Below are 27,288 nucleotides of genomic sequence, written 5' to 3'. Positions count from 1 at the left end.
TAATATTACTCTATTACAAGCATATTTTTGTACATATATGTCCTTTTCCTTTATCTTTAATGTCTTTGGAGTACAAATCTACTAGTTGTATTCCTGAGTTAAAGAATATACAGTTTTATAGCCCTTTGAGTATAGCTGGAAATTGTTCTACAGAATGGTTAGACCAGTATACTATTACATCAACTGTTTATTAGTGTGCCTTTTATTCTGTCAACCCCTCCATAATTAGTCATTTCAGATAGGTGTGAGGTTTATTTCAGAGTTGTTTTAATTCATATTTGTCTAATCAATAACGATTTAGAACATTTTTTCATATGACTATAAATAGCTTTGGTTTCTTCTTGTGAAAACTACTTGTTTATATATTTCGATCATTTTTCTTTTTACATTTTCCCCCATTTTTCACTCCATTGTAAAACTGTTTTCTTGCATGCCTCTTTTACAGGAGAAAAATTTCCCTATTTCATTTCTCCTTTGCCCCTTCTCCCAGGACATCCTTCTTCCTCAATTCTCTTTTTTTTGGAGACTTCCAACATAACTCCAAGCCAAGCCCCTGTATATGGAAACTTCTTTTAACTATTCTAATAATTACATAGTTTTTAGTAATTACACAAATCATCTTTCCATAGAGGAATGTTACAGTTTAGATTGATCAAATCCCTTATGATTATTTTTTCAATGTTTACCATTTAATTCTTCTCTTGAATCTTCTGTTTGCAGGTAAATTTTCTGTGCAGATTTAGAAAGCTTGGAAGTCCTCCGTTTCATTAAATTTCAATTATAGTTCATTAAATTCCCCCAGGAAAATTGCATTCAGTTTTCATTGGCGTGTTATTCTTTGTCATAATACTAACTCCTTTCTTTTCTGGAATATCATATTACACGCCCTCTTCTTGTTTAACATAAAAGGTGTTAATCTTATCAGATTCTGACTATGGATCTATGATATTTGACTGGTTAATTTCTCTCTGTTTCTGACATTTTCTCTTTGACCAAGGGGTTTTGGAATTTGACTATATTATTCCTGGAACTTTTCATTTTGGGATCTCTTTCAGGAAGTGATTGATGAATTCTTTCAGTTTCTCTTCCCTCTGATTCTATATTATCAAGGGAGTTTTCCTCAGTATCTTCTTGAAAGATGATTTCTAGGTTCTTTTTTTGATGATGGCTTTTAGAAAGTTCAGAAATTCTTAAATTATGTCCTCTTAATCTATTTTCCATGTCAGTTGCTTTATTTCCAGTGAGAAAGTTCACATTATCTTCTATTTCATTTCATTCTTTTGACTGTTTTTATGGTTTCTTGATGTCTTGTGGAGTCCATCAGTTGTACTTCTCTAATTCTGAATTTTAAGGAATTATTTTCTTCACAGAGGTTTTGTACATACATACATACGTGCATACATATCGTTGGTTGGTCGTTTGCCTTAGTCTTCAAAGAGGACCAAAATGACATCACCGTGATAAAGTGAAATTTCAGTGTGTCCAACTGTGGCTGATCAGACAAATATGACCTCAGAATGCTCTACCACAGGTGGGCACAGATAGTCCGTGTGAATATTTGGTGTGGATATCCCAAATTTGCACATCCTGGGTATACTTTGTGCTGTCTCAATTCTGCTTTGCTGAAAGAGCACAGCAACCTTTCTGATGTGGACACACCATGCTGACCAGTCATGTGCCAGTGTCTCCCATGTATTTGTGTGTGTGTGTGTATGTATGTATTTTTGTTCTACTAATATATCTATCTATCTATCTATCTATCTGTCTATCTATCTATCTATCTATTCCTCTTCAACAAATTCTGCTTTATAAGGAGTTCTTTTCTTCTTTTCTACCTCCTTTTCCATTAGCACAATTTTGCTTTCTAAATAGCTCTATTCAGTGGATTCTTGGAACTTCATTGCTATTTGATAAAATTTTTAAGCATTACTTTCTTCAGTATTTTTGCGTCTCTTTTACCAAAGTGTTAATTCTGTTTTCATGTTTTTCTCACATGATTAACATTTCTTTTTTTCAATTTTTCCTCATGAACTCATTTCCTTTTTCTTTTTTTCAATTTATTTGTTTTCGGTTTTCTACATTCACTTTCATAAGTTTTAGATATTCTCCCCCTCACTCCCCTCTCCCTCCACGAGATGACATTCCATCTTATATGGGTTCCAAACATACATTCTTATGAAATACATTTTCACATTAGTCAACTTGCATGGAAGAATTAAAATGAATGGAAGAAACCATGAGAAAAACCCAGGCAAAGCAAAACATAACCCGGCAAATATTCTACTTCATTCTGTTTTCCCTCTTCTCTCTTTCTTGAACTCTTCCAACGATATTTGGGGGCGGAGTAGTAAATTAGCATTTTTATTTGCTTATAGCTATTTTCACATTTTTTTGTGTGTTTTGATTCTAAGTTTTTATCTTGATTTTGCTTGCCACCATAGTAGGTTTCTGTGGTCTATTTCTTCTTTTCGTTTTTTTCTATGTATTCATTTTTCCAGTCAATTTTTTTTTTACTTTGAACTTTATGTTAAAGTTGGGTTCTGTTCACTTAGTTATGGTTATGTGTTGTCCCTTTCTTCAGCTTTTTTCATGTTCTTAATTCTGGGGTTCTGCAATCTTTAGTGTGGTTCCAAGTGTATGGATAGAGGTGTGGTTAATGCTCTTCTTATCTGGGTTCTTCTCTTTACCCAGAAAGAGTCCCTCACAAGACCTCTCCACATACAAATGCTAGAACTTCTCTTTACACTGAATTGTGACCAGGTTCCCTGATTTTCTGCCATACCAAGTGTTCGTTCTCCTCTCTGCCTTGGAAGAGAGAACAGGGCTTATGACTGAGAATCTATAAAGACAGTTGGGAAATATGTCTTATTTTTATGTTCAGTTTTCAAAGCTTAGTTCTCTCCATCCTTATGAAACTTTCCTTTAATTTTGTTATCTGTATTTTCAAATAAGATTTCAGTGTAGTGGGAGAGGGAGCATACTATGCAGGAATTTTCTCAATTTTCTTGAGCAGAGATGGAAGAAGGAGGAGGTGGTAAGTATGAGGTAATAGAGTAATGGGCACTTTCAGGTGATAAGATAGTCACTGATACAGGCATTACAGGTATCATTTATAGGTATGCAGTAGTGGTAGACAGTGTTATGTACTACACTAGGCATAGAAATATTGAATAACTTGGAAATCATCACATAATCTAGATGTAATCAACTAAGGTTAGGTTAATATGAGAAAGACAATGAAAGAGAAACATTTCTGCCTAACAGAGTGTTTTACAGGGTCTGAAATTCAGAAGTGTTATGACACTCAAATGAAATAATAGACCTAAGGCATTTTACTAACGTTAAAGTGCTATATAAATATCAGTTATTATTAATTATTCTTATTATTGCTATTATTAGTTTACAGGCACCAGTCCTTCTGTCTGGTGATGACTTCTTTTCTGAACCTTCCATTGTACTGAGCTCAAGCAATTTTTATAGAGCATATGAGTGTTCTGATAAATACTTCACAACTGGACCAGTTGCAGGGCAGGTTAGAGAGGGAATGCATGTGTACAATTTTAAGTTTAATTTGCATTTTAAACATTTTCTTAACTCCAGACAACTAACAAAACAATGAATCAAACCCCAATCTGCATTGATTATGCTCAAAATAAAAATTTAATTGTTCACTCCTACAAGCCAATTTTAGAGTTCAGTCCAGCAAAACCTTACTAGTGTATTAGTGTCCTCTGGAAGTAATGTGGATCTTCAGGAGAATAGTGAGATACAAAAGGACTCATCACAGAAAGTAGTGCCTGATGTCATCTACTTGGGGCTTTCTTCTACTTTTCAAATAAAATTTTATTTTAATTTCGTGATTAGCAAATTTTCAAGTAGGGAGTCCATATCAGTATACTAAAGGGATAGGACATACCTGCTCAGGGTCAAGGCCCAAGCCCCCTGGATCCCCCTGACCCACGGGCCTCTAATCTGTGGGCCCTGAAGGAAGGAGACTGGAGACAAGATGATCCAGGCAACAACAACTTTATTCATCTGAGGGTTAAGGTTTATAAAGGCTGTACCCACCAATCACATACATGCTGAGCTCATCCCATTACTTCACCATCTCATGACTATTCCACATCCTTACACCCCCAGTAAGTAAGGAAGCTTATCTTGTTCCTGCAGCTAGTTCCTGGGTTCCCAGGCTCACTTGTAACTTTACTGTACAGAGCACCAGTATCTGCAGGAACATCAGGTTCCAGGGTCACACAGAGCTTCTGCCAGTGTGTGCATCAGCACTGTTCCCATGGGAACAGGCTTTGCCTCTGACTTGCACCCCTTGGGACCCTCTGGGCCCCTTACACATATCATGTAGAGAATTCTCAGATTTTCTGGGTAGAGATGGGATGGAAAATGGGTGTACTACAAATCTAGTAAGGTTTACTCTATGCATTATTTAAATGCATAAGGAACTGGACAAAAGAGAACAAACTACTTTATGTGTGATTTATATCACTGGGATCTAAGGTTTAGTTCAACTTCTTCCCTTTTCTATTTGAACCCTACTGGAAAAATTAGGATCTAGGTTTACCACAATATACCAAATTGTGCCTTAGGAGTATATCAGAGATCTTGCTGTAACTATTATAGGACCTTAATGCCATTTGAAAAAGGGGGATTTGGGATGTCATTTTTACCGATGCAGTGAATGGTTATCCCAGTGTTTTGAAGGTTGATGTGACTTCTGAAGATATGTGGATTATTCCTAAGAAAGAAAAATATGGCTTAAGAACTGAATTATAAAATCTCAGTTGGTGCTAAAAGAAAAAGAGAGAACTGAAACTTGCCAGATATTTTCAAGGTTACAGTCTATAAATTCACAAAATGTTTTTGACCATTCTGGCAGGTAAGACATTTTCACTTTCAGATGAAAAAAAAGTGATGCACTGATTAACTAATCACCAAATGAATTATTGCCAAGGTAATAATTAACTCTCCAGGTCACCATGCTCCATTTCACATTTCCAAACTAGGAAATCACACAGGGATATTTCTAAACTACATGCCTGTGGGGCCAAACCTTTACAAATTACATTAAACTTATATTTTAAGGAATAGTATGCTTTAAAAGTAGACCTGGAAAGTCAAACCTTAACTTGATTTTTCACTTTTCCTCTCACACTTAATGGTGTGCCAGGGTGAGATTTGACTCTTCAATGTATAATATCAACACCTACATATTGGAAAATCCTTGTCCTTGAGTTGGTGGTGGGTGAGAAGTAGGGAAGTTTTCCAGTAAAAAAGAGGATTTGAATCTTGTTTGGAAGGAGGATGGGGAAACTAAGAGGACATAAGCAGTACAAAAATAGGATATGGAGGGGGTAGGAGCCAAGATGGTGGAGTAGAGAGACACACATAGGCTAGACCCTAACCCAGAGTCCATAAAATACCTGTAAAGAACTCCCAACAAATTCTGGAGCAGCAAAAGCCACAGAACAACAGAGTGAAGGAGATTTCTATTCCAGAGAGACCCAAAAAAACCAGCACCAAAGGTGTGTCCTGCACCGGACCCAGAGAAAAGCACAGCCCTGCCTTGGCCACTCAGCACCAAGGACAGCTGATACGAGCAGGCTTCAGGGAGAGAATCTCCAGCGGCCACACACATCCCTCCACCCACAGGCGCAAAAGGTCAGTGAGAGGGTGTTTTCAGCTCGTGGAGAGGGGAGCAGGCTGTCCCCATGACTCAGGCCCCCTTGGCAGACAGCAGCGGGAGCAGCAGCAGACAAGGTCTCCCAAAGCAGGCAGGAGCTTGGATCCATTGTAGAAGGTCTCTTCGTAAAACCCCTGAGGGAACTGAGCCCCTTGTGGTGGCCCTGCCCCCACCCAAGCACCTGAACTTAATCTCACACTGAATAGCAGCCCTGCCCCTGCCAAAAGCCCTGAGGCTGGGGAGCAGCATTTGAATCTCAGCCCCTAAGTGCTATCTGGGCAGAATTGGAGGTGAGGTGGGTGTGGAGAGGAAACTCAGAAGTCAAGTAACTGGCTGGAAAAATGTTCAGAAAAGGGGGGAAAAAATGAGACCATAAAAGGTTACTTTCTTGGGGAAGAGGTGTCTCCCCCCATCCTTTCAGATGAGGAAGAAGAAGTCATACTGTCAGAGGAAGTCAAAGGGCCTCCCTCCAAAGGGGACTTAAACTTGGCTCAGGCAATAGAAGACCTTAAAAATCTAGTTAGCAGCTTACTAAAGGAGAACTAAAAAAACTCCGAGGAAAATAGCAGCTTGAAAAAGAGGCTAACTCAATTGGAAGAAGAGGTCCAAAAAGCCAAGGAGAAGAAGGAGGTTTTAAGAAGGAGACAGAATTAGCCAAATGGAGGAGAAGGTTCAAAAGCTCACTGAACAAAATAATTCACTGAAAAAGAGAATTTAGTCCAGGAAAAATAATAACTATGAGTTAAACCAAGAAGTTAGTAAACAAAACCAAAAATTAAAAAAAATAAAAGATGATGTGAAAGAACTCATTGGAAAAGCAACTGACCTGGAAAATAGATCCAGGAGAAATAATTTAAAAGTTATTGGACTGCCTGAAAGCCATGATCAAAAAAAAGAGCCTAGACACTATCTTCCACGAAATTATCAAGGAAAACTGCCCTGATGTTATAGAATCAGAGGGCAAAATGGATATTGAAAAAATTCATTGTTCACCCCCTGAAGGAAACTCAAAGAGAGAAACTCCTGGGAATATTGTGGCCAAATTTCAGAGTTCCCACATCAAGGACAAAATACTGCAAACAGCTAGAAAGAAACAATTTGAGTACTGTGGAAATACAATCAGGATAACACAGGATCTGGCAGCTTCAACATTAAATGAACAAAGGGCTTGGAGTAGGATTTCAGAAGTCAAAGGAACTGGGATTGAAGCCAAGAATCACCCATCCAGCATATCTGAATATAATACTTCACGGGGAAAAAATGGACATTCAGTGATAGAGACAAATTTGAAGATTTCATGTTGAGGAAAAGACCAGATCTGTATTTAAAAACGTGACTTCCCAAGACAAGAATCAAGAGAAACATGAACAGGTAAACAGGGGAAAAAGAAAAGAAAAACCATAAAAGACTCTCTAAATCTGAACTGTTTACATTACTACATGGGAAGAAAATATTTCTAACTCTTGAATCTTTTCTCAGTATTTGGGTAGTTGGAGAGATTGTACACACACACTCACACACATACCCATTGATAGATAGAGAATACAGGGTGTATTATATCAAAAGAGATGATATCCACATACACACATACACACACAATAAAATAAAATAAAACAAAAAAAATAAAAATTAAGAGGTGAAGGAGGAAAATTGCTGGAAGAGAAAGAGAGAAATGGGACAAGGCAGGCTATAACTCATAAAAGAGATAAGAAAAAACTTATTCAATTGAGGAGATAAGGGAGAAGGAGGAGGGGGAATAAAGCTACTCTCCCCACATGTGGCTGAAGGAAGGAATAACGTGCTCACTAAATTTGATATGAAAATTTATATCACACCACAGGAAATTAGGAGAGGAGGCAACAAGTGGAGTGAAGGGAATGTTAGAGGTGAGGGCAAATGGGAGAAGGGAGTCATTAAAAATAAACACTTTTGAGAAGGGACAAGGTCAATTGTAGGGGGGAAATTAAAGGGGATAGGGTAGGTCACAGGGCAATATAATTAGTATTACACAACATAATTACTACGGAAGTCTTTTGCAAAACAATACATGCTTAGTCTGTATTGAATTGCTTCCCTTCTTAGTGGGGCTGGGGAGGGAGGGGGGAGGGAGAGAAGTTGGAATTCAAAGCATTAGAAGCGAATGTTGAGAATTTTATTGCATATAATAGGGAAATAAGAACTACAGGGATAGGGGTACCGAAATTTATCTTGCCCTGCAAGAAAAGAGAGAAGATGGGGATAGGACAGGGGTGGGGTGTGATCGAGGGGAGGGTATATTGAGGGAAGGAGCAACCAGAATGCAAAGGTATTAGGAACTGGGGGGAGGGGAGTGATGGGGAGAAAATTGATCATGTTACAAAGTGAGGTAAAAGCAATTGGTATTAAAACAGTAGGCTGAATTAATTACTGAGAATAAATCAATGACATCTTTAGTTTGGAGAAAAGAATTTCAGTCTAACTTTGCAAGAGGAAGATAACCTCGGATAAAATTTGGCATTGATGGAAAAGTCAAGGTTTTAATGGTAAATTAGATTTTATGATTGCCATTTAATCAAGAACTAGAACATGTATAGAAAGACACGTAAGCCACTTAAGACTTGCCTAAAAGATATCCCTTAGCTAAAGTGAAACTATAATCATATTTTAAACCTGGTTGTAGGCACTTGCCATTTTTAGATGATGTGGGACTACTAAGTGACTGTTCTTCTGAGTCTAACTCCAGGTATGAGAAGCAAGAAAGGTGATCTGAGCGCCCATTACATGATGCCAGTATGCTCATGAGATGCTGGTATGAACTGCATAGGTGATCTCAAAGGAAGAGTGGGAGAGCAGCTGTTCAGTATGGGCTGAGATGGGATTCGCCTGACTCAATTTCCCCACTGACACCTAGCAGACTTTAAGCCTGACTGAATGCAAGTGGACAATCTACTCCTGCCTGGAATAGACATGAAGTTTGGGAGATATTGTTTCCCTGCAATGTCCCTACTCTTGGTGGCAATTTCCTATAGTCAAAAGTTTTGTAAGGTTAATACTAGATCTATTCAATTATAGATTATGGGTAGAGGAACATCCGAGGCTGTCTAAAATTAAGCTATTAGACATAGGACTTTAGACCAACAACAATAAGTTAGGGTCCTTTTATTCTTAGTAATACTGTGGAGACAATCAGATCAAGAGATTGTGAAGTTAGCAACATAAATACTATCTGTATCTCAGCTGGCTTATGTTAAAAAAAAATTCTTTTGTGGTCCATATTGTAAATGCTTTAAAAAGATGTATCACCTCACCAAAAGTTTGAATATCTGTTATAAACTGTGTTCAAAATAAATAAAAAAATAAGATATGGAGAGATCAAGTAAAAGAACTGCCATGAGATCAGTATAGCTTGATCATGCAATACATAGAGGAGTGAGAAAAGTGGAATAGTAGTAATGTGCCAGGTGGTAAAGAGATCAAGACAACTAAGAGAGTAGTATATATTTGTTCATGTAAGTGATAGTAAGCCATTCATCTCAGGGATCAGGGGGTGACATGGTCAGTCTATGGTTTCAAAGAATAAACTTGGAAACTGTGTGGAAGATGGATTAAAGTGAAAAAACACAAGAGGCAGGGAGACCAGTGAGCAGTCCTTCAGTAGTCCTTAGGAGGCATGATAATAGCATAAACTTAGATTCTGCCTAAATGAGTGAAGAGAAGGGAATATACACAAACGATATTGTAAAATTAGAAATGAAAAGTTCTGACAGTGTTTTGGGTCTATATCATGAGGGAGATTGAGAAGTCAAAGATGACACAAAAGATGTGGAACTGAGTAACTACAGGATGGTGGTGCCCTGAAAAATAAAAGGGAAATTTGCAATGTGTGAAGTTAGGGGAAAATATAATGGGTTCTTTTCTTTAGACTGGGTGAGCTTGAGAGGTCTATGCAAGATTCAGTATGAGATGTTAAAGAAGCAGTTGGAAATGTGAATTTTCCCACTTAAAGACTCATTAATGACAGATTTTGCATTGTTCACACATTTTCATATATAACCAACTCTTCAGGACCCCATTTGGAGAATTCTTGGCAAAAATACTGTAGTGACTTGTCATTCTCTTTCCAGTTCATTTTACAAATGAGAAAAGTGAGGCAAATAAGGCTAAGTGATGTGCTGAGAGTTATGCAATAGTAATTGTCTGAGGCTAGAATTGAACTCATGACGATAAGACTTCCCAACTTTGAACCTGGTACCCTATCCACTATACCACCTATCTCCTCAAGATGCAAGCTATGACTAAATATATCGATTTGGGCATCATTTACACATGAATGACAATGGAAGCCATGAAAGCTGGTGAGGTCACCAAATGAGAAAGCTTGGAGTGAAAAGAGAAAGGTGTCCTAGCACAGCCATTGGGGACAGTAATAAGTAATGGGAATTATATGAAGAACCAGAAAAAAAATGCTATAGAGAAATGGTCAGACAGATAAGAGAAAAACCAAGAGAGATAAATGTCTTGAAAATCTGAAAAGGAGAGCATATCCAAAAGGAAGTAATCAAGAGTGTTAAATGTTCCAGAGAAGTCAAATAGGATAAGGGCTCAGAAAAGAAGATTAACTTTGGCAATTAAGAGGATAAGAGCAAATTTGGAGAGAGAAATTTCAGTTGGACAATGAGGTTGGAAGATATATTGCAGAGGATGAAGAGTGAGGGGAAAGAATTAGGAAGAACTTAATATAAATGACTTTTCAACGAATTTAGTAAAGAAAAGAAGGAGAAATATAGGAAGACAGCTATCAAGGATGAGAGAGAGCAAATGAATTATTTTTTAATGTATTGGAGAAACATGGAAATATTTTTCATCTTCAGAGAAAAGAAGCCAATAGACAAGAAGAAAAGGCTACAGAGAGTACGAGCGATTTGTTTCAGAAGTTGTGAAGGACTGAATCAAGGGTACATAAACAAGGCAATGCTTTGCTTTCTTGTTTAAACTCTCATTCTGTAAACAACTATCATTTTCATGGTCTACTGAGTATAACTTTTTTCCATTTTTGTGCTCTTGGGAACATTTTTCTGTTTATAGTGAACCCCAGTCACAAAGCTGAAGTTTTGTCTAGTTCTTAAGTGGGAGAGGGATGTGATGTACCTAATGGAGGATAAAAACAAACAAAAGCGTGTGTCAGATAGCTTTATTCAGGCATGTGTTTTAGAGCTGTTGGCCATGACTTCAATGTTAATGAATTGGCAGCATATCCAGAAAGGAAAAAAAAAAAAAAAGAAGAAATTTGATGATTTTACACGAGGTCACTCTGTAGAGTCCTAAAGAAAATGTGACCAGAGACTCAGAGGAACCTAACATTGTATTTCCTATTTTGGTTTAGTATTCAGTAATGCAAATGTTATCTAAATTACGTATCTATCTATCTTTGTATCTATCTGTCTGTCTGTCTGTCACATATATACGTATGTGTGTATATATATGTGTGTACATATATATGTATATTTATAATCAATTAATGAAGAAACATTGATTAAGGGCCTGTTACGTCTTTAGCATTGTGTGAGTAGGTAGGTGGTAGAGTAGACAAAGCACTTGACTTGGAATCAGGAAGACTCATCTTTGTAAGTTAAAATCTGGCCTCAGACACCAGTTGTGTGACTTTGGGCAATTATTTGATGCTGTTTGCCTCAGTTCCACATCTGTAAAACGGTCTTGGAAAGGAAATACCAAATTATTCTAGTGTCTTTTCCAGGAAAACTCTTAAATGAGGTAAAAAAGAGTCAGAAATGACCAAAATGAATGCACAACAAGATAGCATTTGAATATAAAGAGAAAAATGAAAACATCCCCTTCTCCATCTGGGAATGAGAAAGTTAGTTTCCAATGAGACAAAGATGCAAAGTGGAATCAAATCATGAAGCTAATTAATGACAAAGGTGGGGCTAGAATATAGTTCTCTTGTTATTCAATATTTTTTCACTATACTGTTTATTATTTTAAGTTTTATTTTCCACAACTGTATTAGTTTAACATGAGTAGAGTAGTCTAATGATACATTCAGACAGCCACTACCTTGCTCAGTTTCAAGTACTCAAGACTTTTGCATGTAATCTCTGAGGGACTTGTATAGTTCTCTGGAAAAGTCTTTAAATTGGGTGTGAAGTCGGAACTTATGACTCATGGATTGCTGAGCACATCAAATGTGCACACAAAAGATGGAATACATGCCTATCTCCATCACCTTTCTCTTCAGTTTTGAGTGAAACAGACTATTTTAATGTGCTTCTCCATGATGTGGATCAAGACCAAGTACTTCCGTGTATCTCATCCAACCATGGCAGCTGCACTATGATAACACAACTACCTCTCAATGTGTTTGCTTCCTTGATTCAGTGATGAAGCAGAAATCTTGAGATGGACATGTGTAAGCATTGATACTGTAAACACTGAAAAATCTGGAGAGATAACAAGATGAAAGCTGTTGTTTTCCTGACATCTTGGAATAATGGGGTAATAGAGAATTAGTAGCCTTAGAGGAGCAAAGATCAAGGGGATAAAAGCAGAGGAGAAGTAGAGTAACCCAACAGTAGACTCAACAGTGAATTAGACCATCTAGGAGATATCCTCTACTCTTGAGAGACCAGTACAGTATGGCAACTTGTCCATCACCTGTATTACGCTGACCAACAAACTACACAGAGGTATAAGAATTTCCAGAGTCAGGATGTACCCATTTTGTCACAAATATTCTCTGTATATAATTTGTCAGTGCCCATTCTCCCCAAAGACTGTGTGCATTTTGAACATACTAAGCCATAGGTTGGGTTGCTAGATGTCACAGAGTCAAGAAGAATTAAGGTAAAATATGGTCTTAGATGCTTACTAATTGTGTGATCCTGGGCAAGTCACTTAATGTTGTTTGCCTCCATTTCATCATCTGTACAATGAGCTGGAGAAGGAAATGTCAAATCGTTCTGGTAACTTTGTCAAGAAAACCCCAAATGGGGTCAAGAAGTGTTGGAAACTACTAAACAACAAAGACAAATCCCAGGCTATTGGGGGAATGTTTTCTAAACTATTCTTGCTATAACTTTTAAGCATTCCTTTTTCTAAAAATTAATTTATTTCTCCTAGGAGCAACAACCTTAAAACTACAAGTCCCCAGGATTATTACTCCTAGAACACTATGGTTTCATTCTATTAATGCAAATGTCTAGAATAGGGAATAGCTCTAGTCTCTAGATAACGTGAATACAAATCTATATAAACAGCTCAACATCTATGAAATGTAAAGGAACTCAAAAGCTAAGTAATTAACTATAACACCCAATGCTTATCTTTAATACAAGTATTGGTCTATTACATATAATGGTATATTCCTTGTGAGTTATCTTAATCATTGCTCTAGTTAATCTGTCACAGGAGAACATCTTTTGACATTAAAATAAGATAAACTTTCACACTGGACATGAATTTCTGATAAAAGACATTTCTTTAATTGTCCACTTTTTAATTTTGATCTATGATCAATTTTCCAGGTGCCCGTAATATTGCAAAACATTATTACTCAGATGTTATTCGTTAACTTTTGTAAATCTGAAGTTAATGGAAGCAACACACACTTGTTCTTGCATAACCTTTACTTGTTCAAGGATGTCAACATTATACTTAAGACTTTAAAAGGGGGCTTTCCAACTGGGATCTTGCTAGGACTGTTAAAGGAGTTCCAGACAATGATCTGACCCAACATTTCTGACAAGTAATTAGAAAATAAGACAGATGATAGTGTGGTCTGGCTGGGTGGATATTAACAACAGCAGCCTTCAGCAAGAGTTTTCCAGAGGGAGAGACATTCAAGGAAAGGCATCATATTTTTAACGCTATCAATTGTGTGGTGTGCTCTAGTGTCAGACCTCTGGAACGTACAATTTTTAATGAATTTCATTGTAAGCAGTAACATTCACAATTATGTGGATGGGCCCCAGTTTTATTTTTCTTTTAACTAATAGAAGTTTTGTATATCAAAATACTTTGGGGACAGGATAGAAAAGGAAAAGAAAGGAGTAACATTTCTGTATTTTGCTTGGATACATTTTGTACTTCTATTTCAATCACTTCAAGGGTTAATTAACTATTATTTTCTATATTTCTTGAAAATAATTCATATTTACAATATGGTAAATTAATTACTTTCGGTATACTAACCCACTACAGTATTTCTCTTTATGCATATTAATTTTCTTTATAAATTAAATAAAAAGTATAGTACCCTTGAAACTTTGAAGCATCAGTAGTATTATGCATCAAGTGCCTGATGTGACCACTATAGAACTTATGGGTTCTACCTCTTTATTTAAAGTTAAAATTCCTAGAGTACTTTACAAGGTGTTGCTATGAAATACTCTTTAATTATTCCTGCTTCCCTACAGTGTCCAAAATTCCCATTAAATTATCTGAAAAAAATTAAATTAAACTGAATTTGCAGAGTTCTAATCTTAAATTTATTTTCTATTATAACTCGATATAAATATATGCTCTTTGAAGGCATGAGTCATTTCCTTTTGTATTTTGTATTTTCAGATGGGTAGACAGGCAAGGAACATCATTTGTAAGTTCTGACTATGTGCCACGGGAATAGAAATATAAGGAAAAAGGCAGTTCCTTGACCTCAGGGACTTTACATTCTAATGGGGAAAGACAATACATAAAAGGGAGTTGAAAAGTCGTTGGCAAGGTCAAGGAACTCACATACATAAATGGAGGTAAAGTCCTGGGCTTCTCCCAGAAATAGAGGCATTCCCTAAATGAACTCTCCAATTAGAGAAGGAGGCCATCATGGATGAGAGATATTCCAGGATGAGAAAATCTTTCATTATGAGAGAAATCACAGAGTAAGAAAGCAGTTGAATCACGGTGGTGAAGTTTGAAAGATCAGAAGCATGGGGGGAAAGACTAAGTATTTTTTTTTTTTTACAAATATTAACTCCTTCCATCCTCCCCCAAACCCTGTGAACTAGGGGCTATTATTATTCCCATTTACCAATTGAGAAAACTGAAGCAGAGGTTAAGTGATTTGCCTAGAGTCCTACTTCTAATAAGTTTTTCAGACCAGATTTGAACTTATGTCTTTCCGAATCCAGGCCAAGCACTCTATCTACTATCCCATTATCTACTCATCAATAGTGATGATTAGAAACCACTAGATGAGAAATCTAAAAGGGAGGACAAAAAAAGACTCTACTGAGACAAAACCAGGTGAGCAGAACTCTAAAGAGCAGAAGTCTGACCCTAAAGCAGGGGAAAACAAAACAAAACAAATATCAAGGAGAAAGCAAAAGAGTGACATTGGAAAGAAACAAAACCCCAAAAGATATCTGAGTCAAGGTGGCAGAAAAGAGGCAGCAACTTAACTGAACTCTCCCAATATTCCCTTCAAAACAATTTTAAAAACATGTTTGAAACTTAATTCTGGAGTGACCTAGTCGATAAAAGGTTGGATAGAGACATTTTTTTTCCAGCCACAGACAACTTAAGAGATCAGCAGGAAAGATATATAATAATGGGGCAGGGGCAGTCCCAGAGCACACATTGAGGGTGCACCAGCAGTGGGACTTGTTTGTGGCAACAGTTGCTGCAGAGATATCAGGAGTCAAACAACTGGTCATCCTATTCTTCTGGAGAATATGGATATAGCTTGAATTAGATGGTAATACAATTGGATTCAGATATGATTGGACAGATGGACTCAAAAGTGATTTTAATAGCTCAATGTCAACGTGACAGGAGGTCTTCAATGGAGCACCCTAGGGATCTGTATTTGACTTTAATACTTTTATCAATGATAAAAACATACAGAGCTAATGTGCTCATTAAATTTTGAAATAACACAAAGCTGAGAGGGATAGCTAAAATAGTATATGACAGAGAAAGAAATGAAAAAGACCTTGCTGGGTTAGATAAATGAATGAATCAAATAAAAATTAAATCTAATAGAGATAAACACAATATTTATTTCTTGGATATTAAAAAAATCTTCACAAGTATAAGGAGGCAGGAGGTATGGATAGATAGCAGCTGTTCTGAAAAATATTTTAGCATCCAGTAAAGTGTAAATTCAATACACTTGTGTGCCAAGCAGCCAAAAAAGCTAATGCAATCTTATATTTTATTAAGAGGGACATAGCAGGATGGAGACAGATGGCAGAGGAAAAGCAGGGCCTTGGTAGAGCTCTTTCTCAAAACTCATCGAAATACCTGGGGAAAAAAATGACTCTAAACAAATTCTGCAGCTGCAGAACTCACAGAATGAAGGAGTGAACAAATCTCCAGTCCAAGACAGCCTGGAAGATCTACAGGAAGCATCTTTTGCACCAGGCTGGGAGCAGAGTGCAATTCAGCATGGGCTGTGCTAGCACAGACTTGACCTGAGTAGGTCTTGGGGGCACTGAATTACTGGCACCTGTGACGGTTTCCAGATTACATGACCCCAAAATGCCAAGGACAATTGGAAGGTAACTGGAAAAAGAAAATCTGTACGAACTCTACCATAGAGTAGAGTGGTCCAACCCAGCCCCAGGTCAACAGAGGGGATGGAGGAGCCTGCAACAGTTGCACTAGCAGCAGGGCAACCAGGGCTAATTAGGGAGATCTAGGGCCACAGATTGTGGGGGGATCGAGTGGCTGGCAGTACACCACATCCTCCACCACTGGAAGCAGAGAACTACCTTGACAAAGAGTTCAAATGTCAAGTAATTGGTTGGGGAAAGAGGCAAAACAGGAAAAAATATCAGACTATAGAATCTTACTTTGGTGACAAGGAAGATCAAAACATAAAACCAGAAGGAGACAACAAAGTCAAAACTCTTACATAAAAAGCCTCCAAGAAAAATATGAATTGGTCTTGAGCCATGGAAGAGTTCAAAAAGGATTTTGAAAATCAAGTAAGAGAAAAAGAGCAAAATTTGGGAAAATAAATGTGAGTGATGCAAAAAAGTCATGAAAAGTGAGTCAAGTTCTTACTAAAGGGGACTCAAAAAGGCCAAAGAAAATAACACCTTAAAAATAGAATAACCTATGTAGCAAAAAAGATCCAAAAACTCAATAACGATAAGAATATCTTAAAAAAGCAGAATTGGCCAAATGGAAAAGGAAGTCCAAAAGCTCACTCAAGAAAATAATTGCTTAAAAATTAGAATGGACATATGGAAGCTAATGACTGCATTAATTAATAGCTCCATGTGACCTGCTAAAGTCACGTGGAATCCTGATTCACATGAGTCTAAGTCACATGGAATAGGAAGGAGTGGAGCAGCATGGGTGAAACAGGAAGAGGTGGGGCTAGAGCAGAGCTGGGAGGAAATTGTTGAGAGCAGTCACAGGACAGAAGCAGGAAAAATGGGTGGAAATTGCAAGGGAGCCAGTTAAGTCCTGATTCCGGAAACAATGGCCTGACATTCTTAACTGTCCAAAAGTATAATGTCTTGCTTTTTCAAATAATGGGTTCCCATGTGTTGAGGATCCTCAAGGGCAGGCTAAGCAACTACGTGTTAGTTTTATTATTGTGGGAATTCCTTTTATATATGGGTTGAATTAGATCAACATTGAGGTACCTTCCAGCTTTTGAATTCTATGATTCTGTTTCTTTCTCAATCCCCTCTTCCCACATCATGGAGAACTCTTCTTTCTAATTGCTATTTTGAGTATACTGTAATCAACAAAATTAGCTGACAAAGCTTGTTATGATTGTTTATAGTTAAGAGTAAATACATACTGAAGGGTGGTTAGAGGAGCTTTCTGTAAATAAAGTGTATGACCATTTGTTTATTACCTTTGTCACATCTATTTTGTCTACTCAAAATTTTTTTTCCTCTTCCTTATGGATTTTTTCTGTGTTCTAAATACCTAAAGTGGCTGATAAGTGAACTTCCAATGTAATATTTCATGCTGTTCCACTTCCAGAAGATATGAATTTTACTTGCATACACATTCTCTCCACTAACAGACATCACAGTATCACACCTTGATATAAGCTGCTACAAAAAAATAAATAAAACTAAGTCATTGTCATAGCATCAAATTTCGTGATGAAATTTTCCAAACCTACTCATGCCAAAATTAAAGACATACCTTTAATTAAGGCCCTGCTTATGAAAATGTGACCCATTTATCAGTTGAGTGCTCTTCTATCACACTGGACCTGGACACAGTCTTGTGTGGTGTCTTCACAAATGGCTTTTACTCATGATCCCACATAAAATAAAAACAAGACTCTAGAGATACCAACACTAATGCAGCCAAGAAGTGATTGTTGAGCTTATTTTTTCCATTCTCAAGAAATAAGATCCACTACATCTTATATTAAAAAATCCCTCACATTATAGAACAACAATGAAATACATTAATATTCAACTATTGCGTTTCAATAGCAAAGCAGGAAAAAAATATAGTTACCCCTTCTAAAAAAGTTTCAAAATAGAAACAAACCAAAGATAAAAACAAAACAGGGAGAAGCTTCTAAAAACTAAATATGGTTATCAGTGTTAACTACTGAACACTAGTTACCAGCAAGTATACTAGTAACATAAATATTTGTTTTATATCTCCCTACTTCTTAAATATTGTAATATTTGTAAAGAACTTAGCCGAGTGCCTGGTAACGTGGACACTATAAAATAACAGCGATACCTGACAAATTGCATATCTGGAGTTCTTAACACAAAGATTCACGATACCCAGATTGGTGTATCTAACAACATAAGGACATTCAAAATGTCAAGAACTGTAAATTTCCAGAAAATCACTGGTACTTTCAAGGTTCTGTGTAGATTAGGAATTAAAATTTTGAGGGGTCATGGGCATTTCTGGCAGTCTTGTGATATCTTTGGATTTCTTAGAATATACATTATAAAGGGCATAAATAAAATACATGAGATTAAACATAAAGGAAATCAATTAATATGAAATCAAAATATGGAATACAGTTAATCCATCGATCTACATACATGCATACATACAAGTATTTACATATATATCAAATTTGAGATCTAGGTCTATATATCTACATCTATCTATCTCTTAATCTATATTTATCTATAGATAGATAGACAGATGATATAAATAGATAGATAGATGATAGATAGACAGACAGATAGATAGACAGATAGATGTGAATTTAGCACTCATCTCAACATCTCCATTTAAAGAGAGGGTCCAGCCCAACCACCCCTTGATTTCCCATCTAGCTGCACTCCTTTGACATCACCACCATTCCACAATTCCCAGATCCTTCCGTTTTCCTAGTACACCCTCCGCCCTCTCTGCTACATGTTTTTCAAATTTCTTTTGTCTATTGTTTTCCTCCATCAGATTATATGCTTCTTGAGGACAGGGACTGTCTTTCTTTTTCATATTTGCTTCCCTAGCTCTTAGTCCAGTCTTAGGTACTTTAACATGTTTTGACTGACATATATGGTTCACCCTTCTTATTTTATAGATGAGAAAAGTGAGAGAGGTCCAGATTTTCCCAATTTCACATAGGAGGTCTTTGTGAGACTAAAATTAAGATATCCTGACTCCAATTCTGAAAGACAAAAACAAACCAGAAGAAACCCAGAGAAACATCTTGAGCAGAAATGCTGTAGATAGGTTTCTATTATTGTTTCATTATTGTTATTGTTTCCTTGTTTTTGTTTGTTTGATTTTGCTTTTTTGCTGAAGACATATGTAGGTATGATTCAAAAGTTTTCCTTATTTGGAGTAATAAGGTAAACCAAAAGATGGAAATAATCAATTTTGGAAGGTTCATAGAAGACAATCATACTAATGCTTGGTTTGAAGAACTGTGAGTTGGTATAAGCTTTCCAGAAAATAATTATAATTATGAAAATAAAGTGACTAAATATTCAGACTCCAACCCAGTGATTCTGCGTGGGAGTGTGGGGGTGGAGGATATACTCCTAAGAAAGTCATTAACAAATAGAAAAGATCTATATAAAGTAAAATATTTGTAATGGTACTTTTTGAGATAGCAAATAAATAAATAGCTGTCCACCATTTGAAGAATGGCTAAACATTTTTTTTGTAAAGGAATATAATGGAATATTACTCCGCTATAAGAAAAAAAATATAAAAACAGTGATTATAGAGAAGCATGAAAAAACTTACATGAGTAGATACAAAAGGAAACAAGCAGAACACAACATACACAACCACAACAATGAAAATTATAATTATGAAACAATCACAAATGAATATCACAAAATCATATTAAATCAGATGCTTAGCTCCAAGGAAGGGATGTGAAAAGAAACCTGTCCTACTATTCTGCATAGATAGTGGTCCACAATTATAAAATACTGATGTCAATTTTTTTTAATTATTCAGTTTTACTCATTTTTCCCTCTTAAAATATGTGTTATCAGGAATAGGTTTTCAGAAGAGGGACATGGGGAAGAGGAATCTAAGTGATAAAAAAAAAATATACCAATAAATCCATTTTAAATTGACATGCAAAACATTTGTTACTTTTCTATTGAACACATCTCCATTAAGCCTACTCTGGAGGGTACAATCCAACAAATAACTTATTCTTGTTTCAGAAGATATAGCTTTTGTGTTGTCATTCATACCAAGGTTAGGAGAAGAGCATTATCTTTCTGGGTTTCAGAATATCTTTGACCTTCTCAATAGGCAGCCAAGGTGCCTAAATACTAGGCCTAGAAAGGGAGTCTCATATGAGATCTTTAAAATCCTCACACTCTAATTACTGATAGATGGTTCTAAAGCAACAATACTCAATCATTTCTCAGCCTGACACTTTACTGGCTTGAGAATGATTTCAATAGAAGAACAGCTGTTTCACATTACAAGATTTTTTGTTAGAGGCACCCAGGTACTGCCATTCCAATTGTTTTATAGACATGGTAGAATCACGGCACATAGCCAAAGATAGCATCCTCATGATTCTTTGAAATAACTCCTTAACACAGAATAAAGAAAAAAAAATCATCCATGGATATCAGAGTGCATAGTGTTGGCTCTTTTGCACATACTCTGCAGCTGTGCATTCATGATACTATATTTAATCAAAAATCCACGAAAAAATCAGTTGCTGCAAGCTGGAAGTTGGTCGGCCATTTTAAGCATTTGGCTGCTTCCATTGCCAAGATTTCACTCTATTCTAAATGAGCTTCATGTCTCATAATAAGCAAAAAACAGGCTATGTCTGCTTACTGGAATTCAACCTTTTATTTGCTGAAACACCTTTTCAAAAATGAGCAATTCCCTGGTGCTTTCTTCATAGGGGAGCTCAATGCTTCTTTGCTAATTTCCTAGCAGCAGTGACTGGTCAGCACAATGATAGCTACACAGTGATCATTTAAAAGAGATGCATTTTATGAGTGTACTTGAGTAACCTATATTTCCTCCTCAGTGAGGGTTGAGAAGAGGGAAGAAAAGAAAATTTGGAACTTGAAATTTAAAAGAAAGATGTTAAAATATTTTACACGTACTTGGGAAAAGTAAGAAGACATTTAAAAAATGAGAAGACATTTAAATTAGTGTGTGTGTGTGTGTGTGTGTGTATGTTCCTTAATGTTTAAATGTTTCATACTTCTCATTCATTATAAAAGAGTAAACTTTGAAAAGTCTCTGGGAGAATTTTTGGGGGAGTGGGTTCTTTTGTTTCTTGCTGTGCTGATTAAGATAATTACTTTTTTTAAAGTTGCCACAGAGGAAAGCTGACAGAACTTAAATTTTCAAACACAATAACTTCCACAAATCTCCTACTAGGAGATATACTACTATCACATTTTCAGATGAAAATATATTCAGATAAGAAGATGATGGCTGGTGAGAACAGAGGAAAATAAAACCTTTCCAGGACTTCATTAATTGCTGAGGAAATGGATTGGGGACGTGGATTCCACTGGAAAAGGGGGAAAGTGTGCAAAGCATTCTAATGTCTCCTTTCAAAGCATATATAAAGGTTTTCTTCTGTGAATGAGTCCTCTATTTAGAGCCCAGTGAAATCTATGAAACGAAGGACACTGAATGATAATAGCTAATCTTTCTTAAAGTGCCTGGCCTTTTTAGGGAATCCTATTGCTATGTGCCAACTCAATTCAGTAGATGTCTTAAACATTTAGGGTGGGTATCTCTGTCATTTGCTTCCAGCAAGCAATGCAACAGATATTTGAAATTGTATTTCTCAATTATACATTTCTAAAATGTATAAAATCCTTAAAATAGAAGCACTAATCTAATCACATATTCCTTCTAAATGGATGGAATATTGTATTTTATTTGAAATTAACTCTACCTCAATTAACAATGCCTACTCTCCTCTTTTCAGTTCATCAGTGTCTGAATCCTTTAAAAAAATTAGCTCAAAGTTATCTTTTCTTGAACTTCTTGTGACCAGTCATTTCAAACAATCTTTATCCCCTCAGTATCTGTGCAAACATTTTGTACTACACAATCTGCATTCATTTTTCAATCATTATAACAATTATTATCTCTTTTTCTGACAGTTTCTTTGCAATCAGATTAAATGTTTACATAACACAGGGGACTTTTAACCTGCTTCTCTTCATAGTCCCTTTTAAATATATGACTTTACATTTAATGGAAACTCAATAAAATGTGTTGTTTTCATTGGCTGATATTCTAAATGCTTCCAATCATCTTTTTATTCATATGAATGCAATATTTTCAAATTGAATGATGTCATTCATGTGAAAAGTCTAATTGCTTCTATCTAGCAACTAATGTATGCTTTAAAAAATAACATTATAAAATATTTGCAATTTGTTCTGATAGCTCCATAAGAGTTGCTATGATTTACTTTTATTTTAAAAAATGATTAAATTACATATTTGTTTTAACACAATTTCTTGATAAGAGTGACATTTACCTTTAGGCTCTGTGGAGCTGCCTTCTAAATACAAATACCTGAGTGAAAAGTACACTTAAACTTTATTTTTTGCCAGTATGTAGCCAAAACAACTACCAGTTACCTGAATTGTGAAGTTCTTTGATTCATCCTTTTGGATTTTGATTGATTTGACCATTTTCTGAGCTAACTATAATATGTTAATTTGACTAGAGTATTATTGGGAACACTTTCTACACAACACTATAAAATCCCATATTTCATATATATATATATATATATATATATATATATATATATATATATATATATATATATATATATATATATATATATATATATACATATGCATATATATATGTATATATATTTTGTTTTACATGTTTTGTTTTGTTTTGCTTTGAGTTTTCCTCATGGTGAATTCCATTCATTTTAATTCTTCTATGCTACATGACTAATGTGAAAATGTGGTTAATAAGAATGTATTATAGAACCCATATAAGATTGCATGACATTTTCTTGAGGGAAGGGGAGAAAATACAAGACTTATGGAAGTGATTGTAGAAAACTGGAAAAAAATAAATTAATAATAAAAAGAAAAAATGTTTTTTCATTGGCTGGAGCACAATGCAAAGAAATGGTGTTTTGTGATTATTGTTATTGTTTCTATTGTTGCTAGTGAAAATGTCACCAAAGCCGAAATATGTCCTAGGAAGGTGTTGGAGAACACCTTGTCTTCCTTGTGGAATGATCCTCTTCCTTTTCATTTCCACTTTTTGAATCTGGAATTTGCTTCATGGCTTACCTGTACCACCATCTCCTAGATAAAGCCAATCGTTCAGGATGTCACTACATACAGTCAGTTTTACTATATTAATTACTTTGAAAATAGAAATTTCTTCCTTCAGAAAGAGCAAGAATGCAGAAAACTGTACCATTTCACAATAATCCAAAAGTTTCAACCTTTCCAATGCTCTCTTCTTTAAGAAAAGATATATATCTTCTGGTACAGTACAAAATATGGGAAGATCATTGATCCCTAACCCCTGTCCCCTATATTCTACCATGACTTCTGTCCTTGAGTCCTAGAGTTGCAATCCCCTGGGGTATTGGTCTGCCCAACTTGTGGAGACTTTGTTAAGTGAGGACAATAGGAACTAGGGCATAGGTCAAGAGGGACAGTCCAAGGTCATGGAGTTCATCACCATTTATGATAGTATTTCTTAATGATTTAACGTGTATAGAAGTGTGTTGCTATTTTTATTAGGTTATGTTTTTGTTTTTTACGTGCATCACTGAAGAAATATTTCAACATTTTGTTCCTACCCTTATTTTTCCCATAAGCCTTGTGGTATTTATTGGATCATTTTGCTTAACATGATGATTTTGAAGAATGTATATATAGCATTATATAACTGACATCTTGCCAGTAGGTTGTGAACTACTTGGGGCCAAGGAATGTTTCAGTTTAGTTTTTTGCATTCTTAACACCTAGGACAGGACCTTGAGCCTAAAAGGTGCTTAATAAATACTGCTCAAATTAATTTGAATCAATCTTTTTGTCATTGTGGTCATTGGTACTCAGAACTAATGGAAGAGAAAGCAGCAGAATCTGCAATGATGTAACAGGATACAATAGAATGATGTAATATTCTATCATATTTTGTTTTATGAGAAGTTATCCTTACAGGTTTTAGCTATTATAGGGCTTCACTGCTTCTTCAGCAATGTTGCCTGAAATTAACAGTCTGAAAAGAACAGATTGTCTTGGTCTGCTTTTTTCTTCCTGGACTCTTATCTCCTCTATACTATATAAGTGAGGGAAGTAAATAGAAAATACTTGCTGAAAGATTATACCCTCCAGGAGGGCTGATTTCACTAACTGAATACCTATATATTGAGCTATATCAAAGGGGATTGGGAGTGGTGAGAGTGTTTCTACCTAAGTAGAAAAGAATAGAGATAAAGAATCAGGAAAGATGTCCGTGGAAGTTTCTGTAGGACCAGAGACAGGGCAGTGAAATAATTTCTCCTTTTTTCAGTCTGCATTTCATAAGAGGATATGACAATAAAATGATAAAGTGATTTGATTAATCAGATGTCTCCTCCTACCCCGAACCAGTTCTACCTTCCCCATCCCCACCATTACATTTAGTCTGAAGCTGGAACGACTAAAAGTTCTACTTCCCTCTGTTATTTTAACAACCAATTTGTGGGCTTTACCTTGGTAAAAAACAAGAAAGGCTCTTGCATTCTTGTCCCCTACTCTGTAATTTTCTGATTGACCCACTTAAATGCTTTAATTTTTGTCGAGTCTATTTCCCAGCGCCTGTTCTTCCAAGTAGCTTCATAGATACCTTCACTCTGTAATTTTCTCTTTCCTTTTTTAAATAGAGCCAAGACTGTCAAGAATAGTCTAATCAGGGGAAAAGAAGGGAAGAAAAGAAGGACAGAAGGAAGGGAGGAAGGAACGAAGGAAGGAAGGGAGGGAGAAAGAGAGGGAGGAAAGAGAATGATAAAGATTTGAAAACTGATGAGCATATTGGGATACTCTCAGTGGAAACCTGACTCCCCACCTCCACATATTCCTTCTTTCTCCTTTTTTCTATTCCATTTTATAAGTTTTCCTCTTTTGCTGCTGAACAATAGACCTCGTTTACATCGCCCTAATCTCTGGTGGTGGTGGTATCAATGCACTTCTAATAAAGTTTCCTCTAATAAAGCCTCCTGCAAGACAGCTTTTGGAGTTATATTTTCCTGTCAGAATTTAACCAACCCAACAGGATAGGTAATGAGTCAAGTTTGAACCACCAATACCTCCCTTACCCTATGAGCCATTAACTAAATATGAGGATGTGCGAGTATTTCTTGTAGGCTGTACCTTTGTGGACAGAGTAAGGGAAGTAATTTTATTGCAACTCTCTGTCTTCACAGAGAAAGCAAAGGCTGGAACACTGACTCTCAGTGATATAAAATTCCTTCCTTACTAGAACAACATAAGTGACCAGGGCTGGTAATACGGCCATACTTTCATGACTACGACTTCCTACCTTCACCAAAGGCAGTGGGAACTAAAGATTTGAACTACATACCTCAGTGACACAGAATTCTCCTGTAATCATGTTCCTTAGATACACCAGTTGCTGAGCAAGGCTAGGAATAGGACTCTTATTTCCAATGTGAAAGGGTTTCTCTTCTGTCATATTCAAAATGAGGCTCGTATCCCTATCAGTCCCCCTTAACCATATTGGTCTTTTTGAGATTCTTGGATAGTATTAAACTCACAGCTTACTTTTGATCCTATGGCCCTCTGCTTGATGCTCTTAGCCACATCTGAGAATTTAACATACTTCACAAACCTAGAATAGGACAAAAAAAGAAGAGAGAGAGAGAGAGAGAGAGAGAGAGAGAGAGAGAGAGAGAGAGAGAGAGAGAGAGAGAGAGAGAGAGAGAGAGAGAGAGGAAAGAAGAAAGGAAGAAGGAAGAAGGAAGGAAGGACCAAAGATAGCCCAATCCTCAGCATCAAATGGTATCTGGTGGGTAGGAGAGGAAAAAATGGGCCCTGGAGTTCTCTGCTCTTACTGCATAGCCCCACTGATTGTGAGCAACCATGATTTTCACTCTCAGATGGGAACAGAGCAAAAAGCCCTTGCCGTGCTGAGTTAGGCTATTATAAAGAACCTAATAGTTCTGGCTATGTGGAAAAATGTGGAAAAAGGCTATGCCCAACCACATAATAGACAAACAAATAACTTTTACACTTATTTATTCTGGTCCTCCAGCCTTCCAGAAGCAGGTGCCCATCAACTTCCAGAAGTCTGAAGTCATCTAAGTGATCTGAGGCATGCATGAAACTCCCATTATGCTTACATATGGAAAGCTTTAGCTTACTTTATGGGGAAAGTTTGAAGGAAAAATAGAAGCAGGACTTCTTTCTAATTTTAATGTGCAAGTTGAGATATGTCAACTCATATATCAAACTAAATGTTGTTGCCTTATTTAAAGAAGCACAGTAGTACTCTATCTGAATAAGGCACAAAATCACTCAGCCAAACAAGAGGCTGAGGTAGGAAAGGATTATAGCCTTCCATCAACGATCAAATTTAATAGATTGGTTAATCCAGTAGAGATAAGAAGAACCTAATGGCAAAATGAACTGCCTGCCCTAAACTGGCTATCACAAACAAGTCATAGAATGCCTTGTCTTATAATCTGATAGCCATTGCCCATTAGCACAGAAGTCTGCTCAGGCCAGTGCAGCAGAACACTGGTGAGCAGGTAATAATGGCTGCCAAATGACCTACTTGATCAAGCCCAATGGTAAAACGAGCTGACTCGGTGAGACTGCATCTCATAAGAAATCAGCTTGCCTGGGTAGACTTATTGGTCACTGATGACAAGCCCACCAATGAATATCCAGCTTATTTACTTGACAGAGAAAGCATATGAAGGCTTTGTACTTCTTGAGTGATGAATTGTCTTTGTATTCTCTATTCCCTGCACTTGTACCTTACTACCATTTTTACTACATGTACATTCTCCATCTTCCCTACCTCCACCCTTTGTATTCTCAGGATAATGAAAGGATAATGAGCCCCAGCATGTTGGATTAAATGATTTGCAACTAGTCTTCTTGTTAAATCATTGAAGTAAATGTCTTTACTAAAGTCGTTGACCTGTATATTTGTTGATTATTAAGGGAAAACATCCTTTTGGGAGC

The 27,288-nt window shown here is 36.4% G+C and overlaps 1 long non-coding RNA gene across 2 annotated transcripts in view; it reads left to right on the top strand.

Moving 5' to 3' along the window:
- Positions 1 to 25,320, top strand: part of LOC140496836 (uncharacterized) — a 224,712-nt gene extending 199,392 nt beyond the window's left edge. The window contains exons 3-4 of one of the 2 annotated variants that reach the window (XR_011964413.1): positions 12,071 to 12,187; positions 24,963 to 25,320. This is a non-coding gene — a long non-coding RNA (uncharacterized lncRNA). Of the gene's footprint in view, positions 1 to 12,070; positions 12,188 to 19,169; positions 22,349 to 24,962 lie in introns of those variants that run through there. The other variant, XR_011964412.1, reaches the window with a different exon arrangement.
- The last annotated feature ends 1,968 nt before the right edge of the window (positions 25,321 to 27,288 follow it).

The sequence above is a fragment of the Notamacropus eugenii genome, chromosome 3 (assembly GCF_028372415.1).
Source record: "Notamacropus eugenii isolate mMacEug1 chromosome 3, mMacEug1.pri_v2, whole genome shotgun sequence".
NCBI classification, from domain to species: Eukaryota; Metazoa; Chordata; class Mammalia; order Diprotodontia; family Macropodidae; genus Notamacropus; species Notamacropus eugenii.
This window is presented reverse-complemented; position numbering and strand designations above follow the sequence as displayed.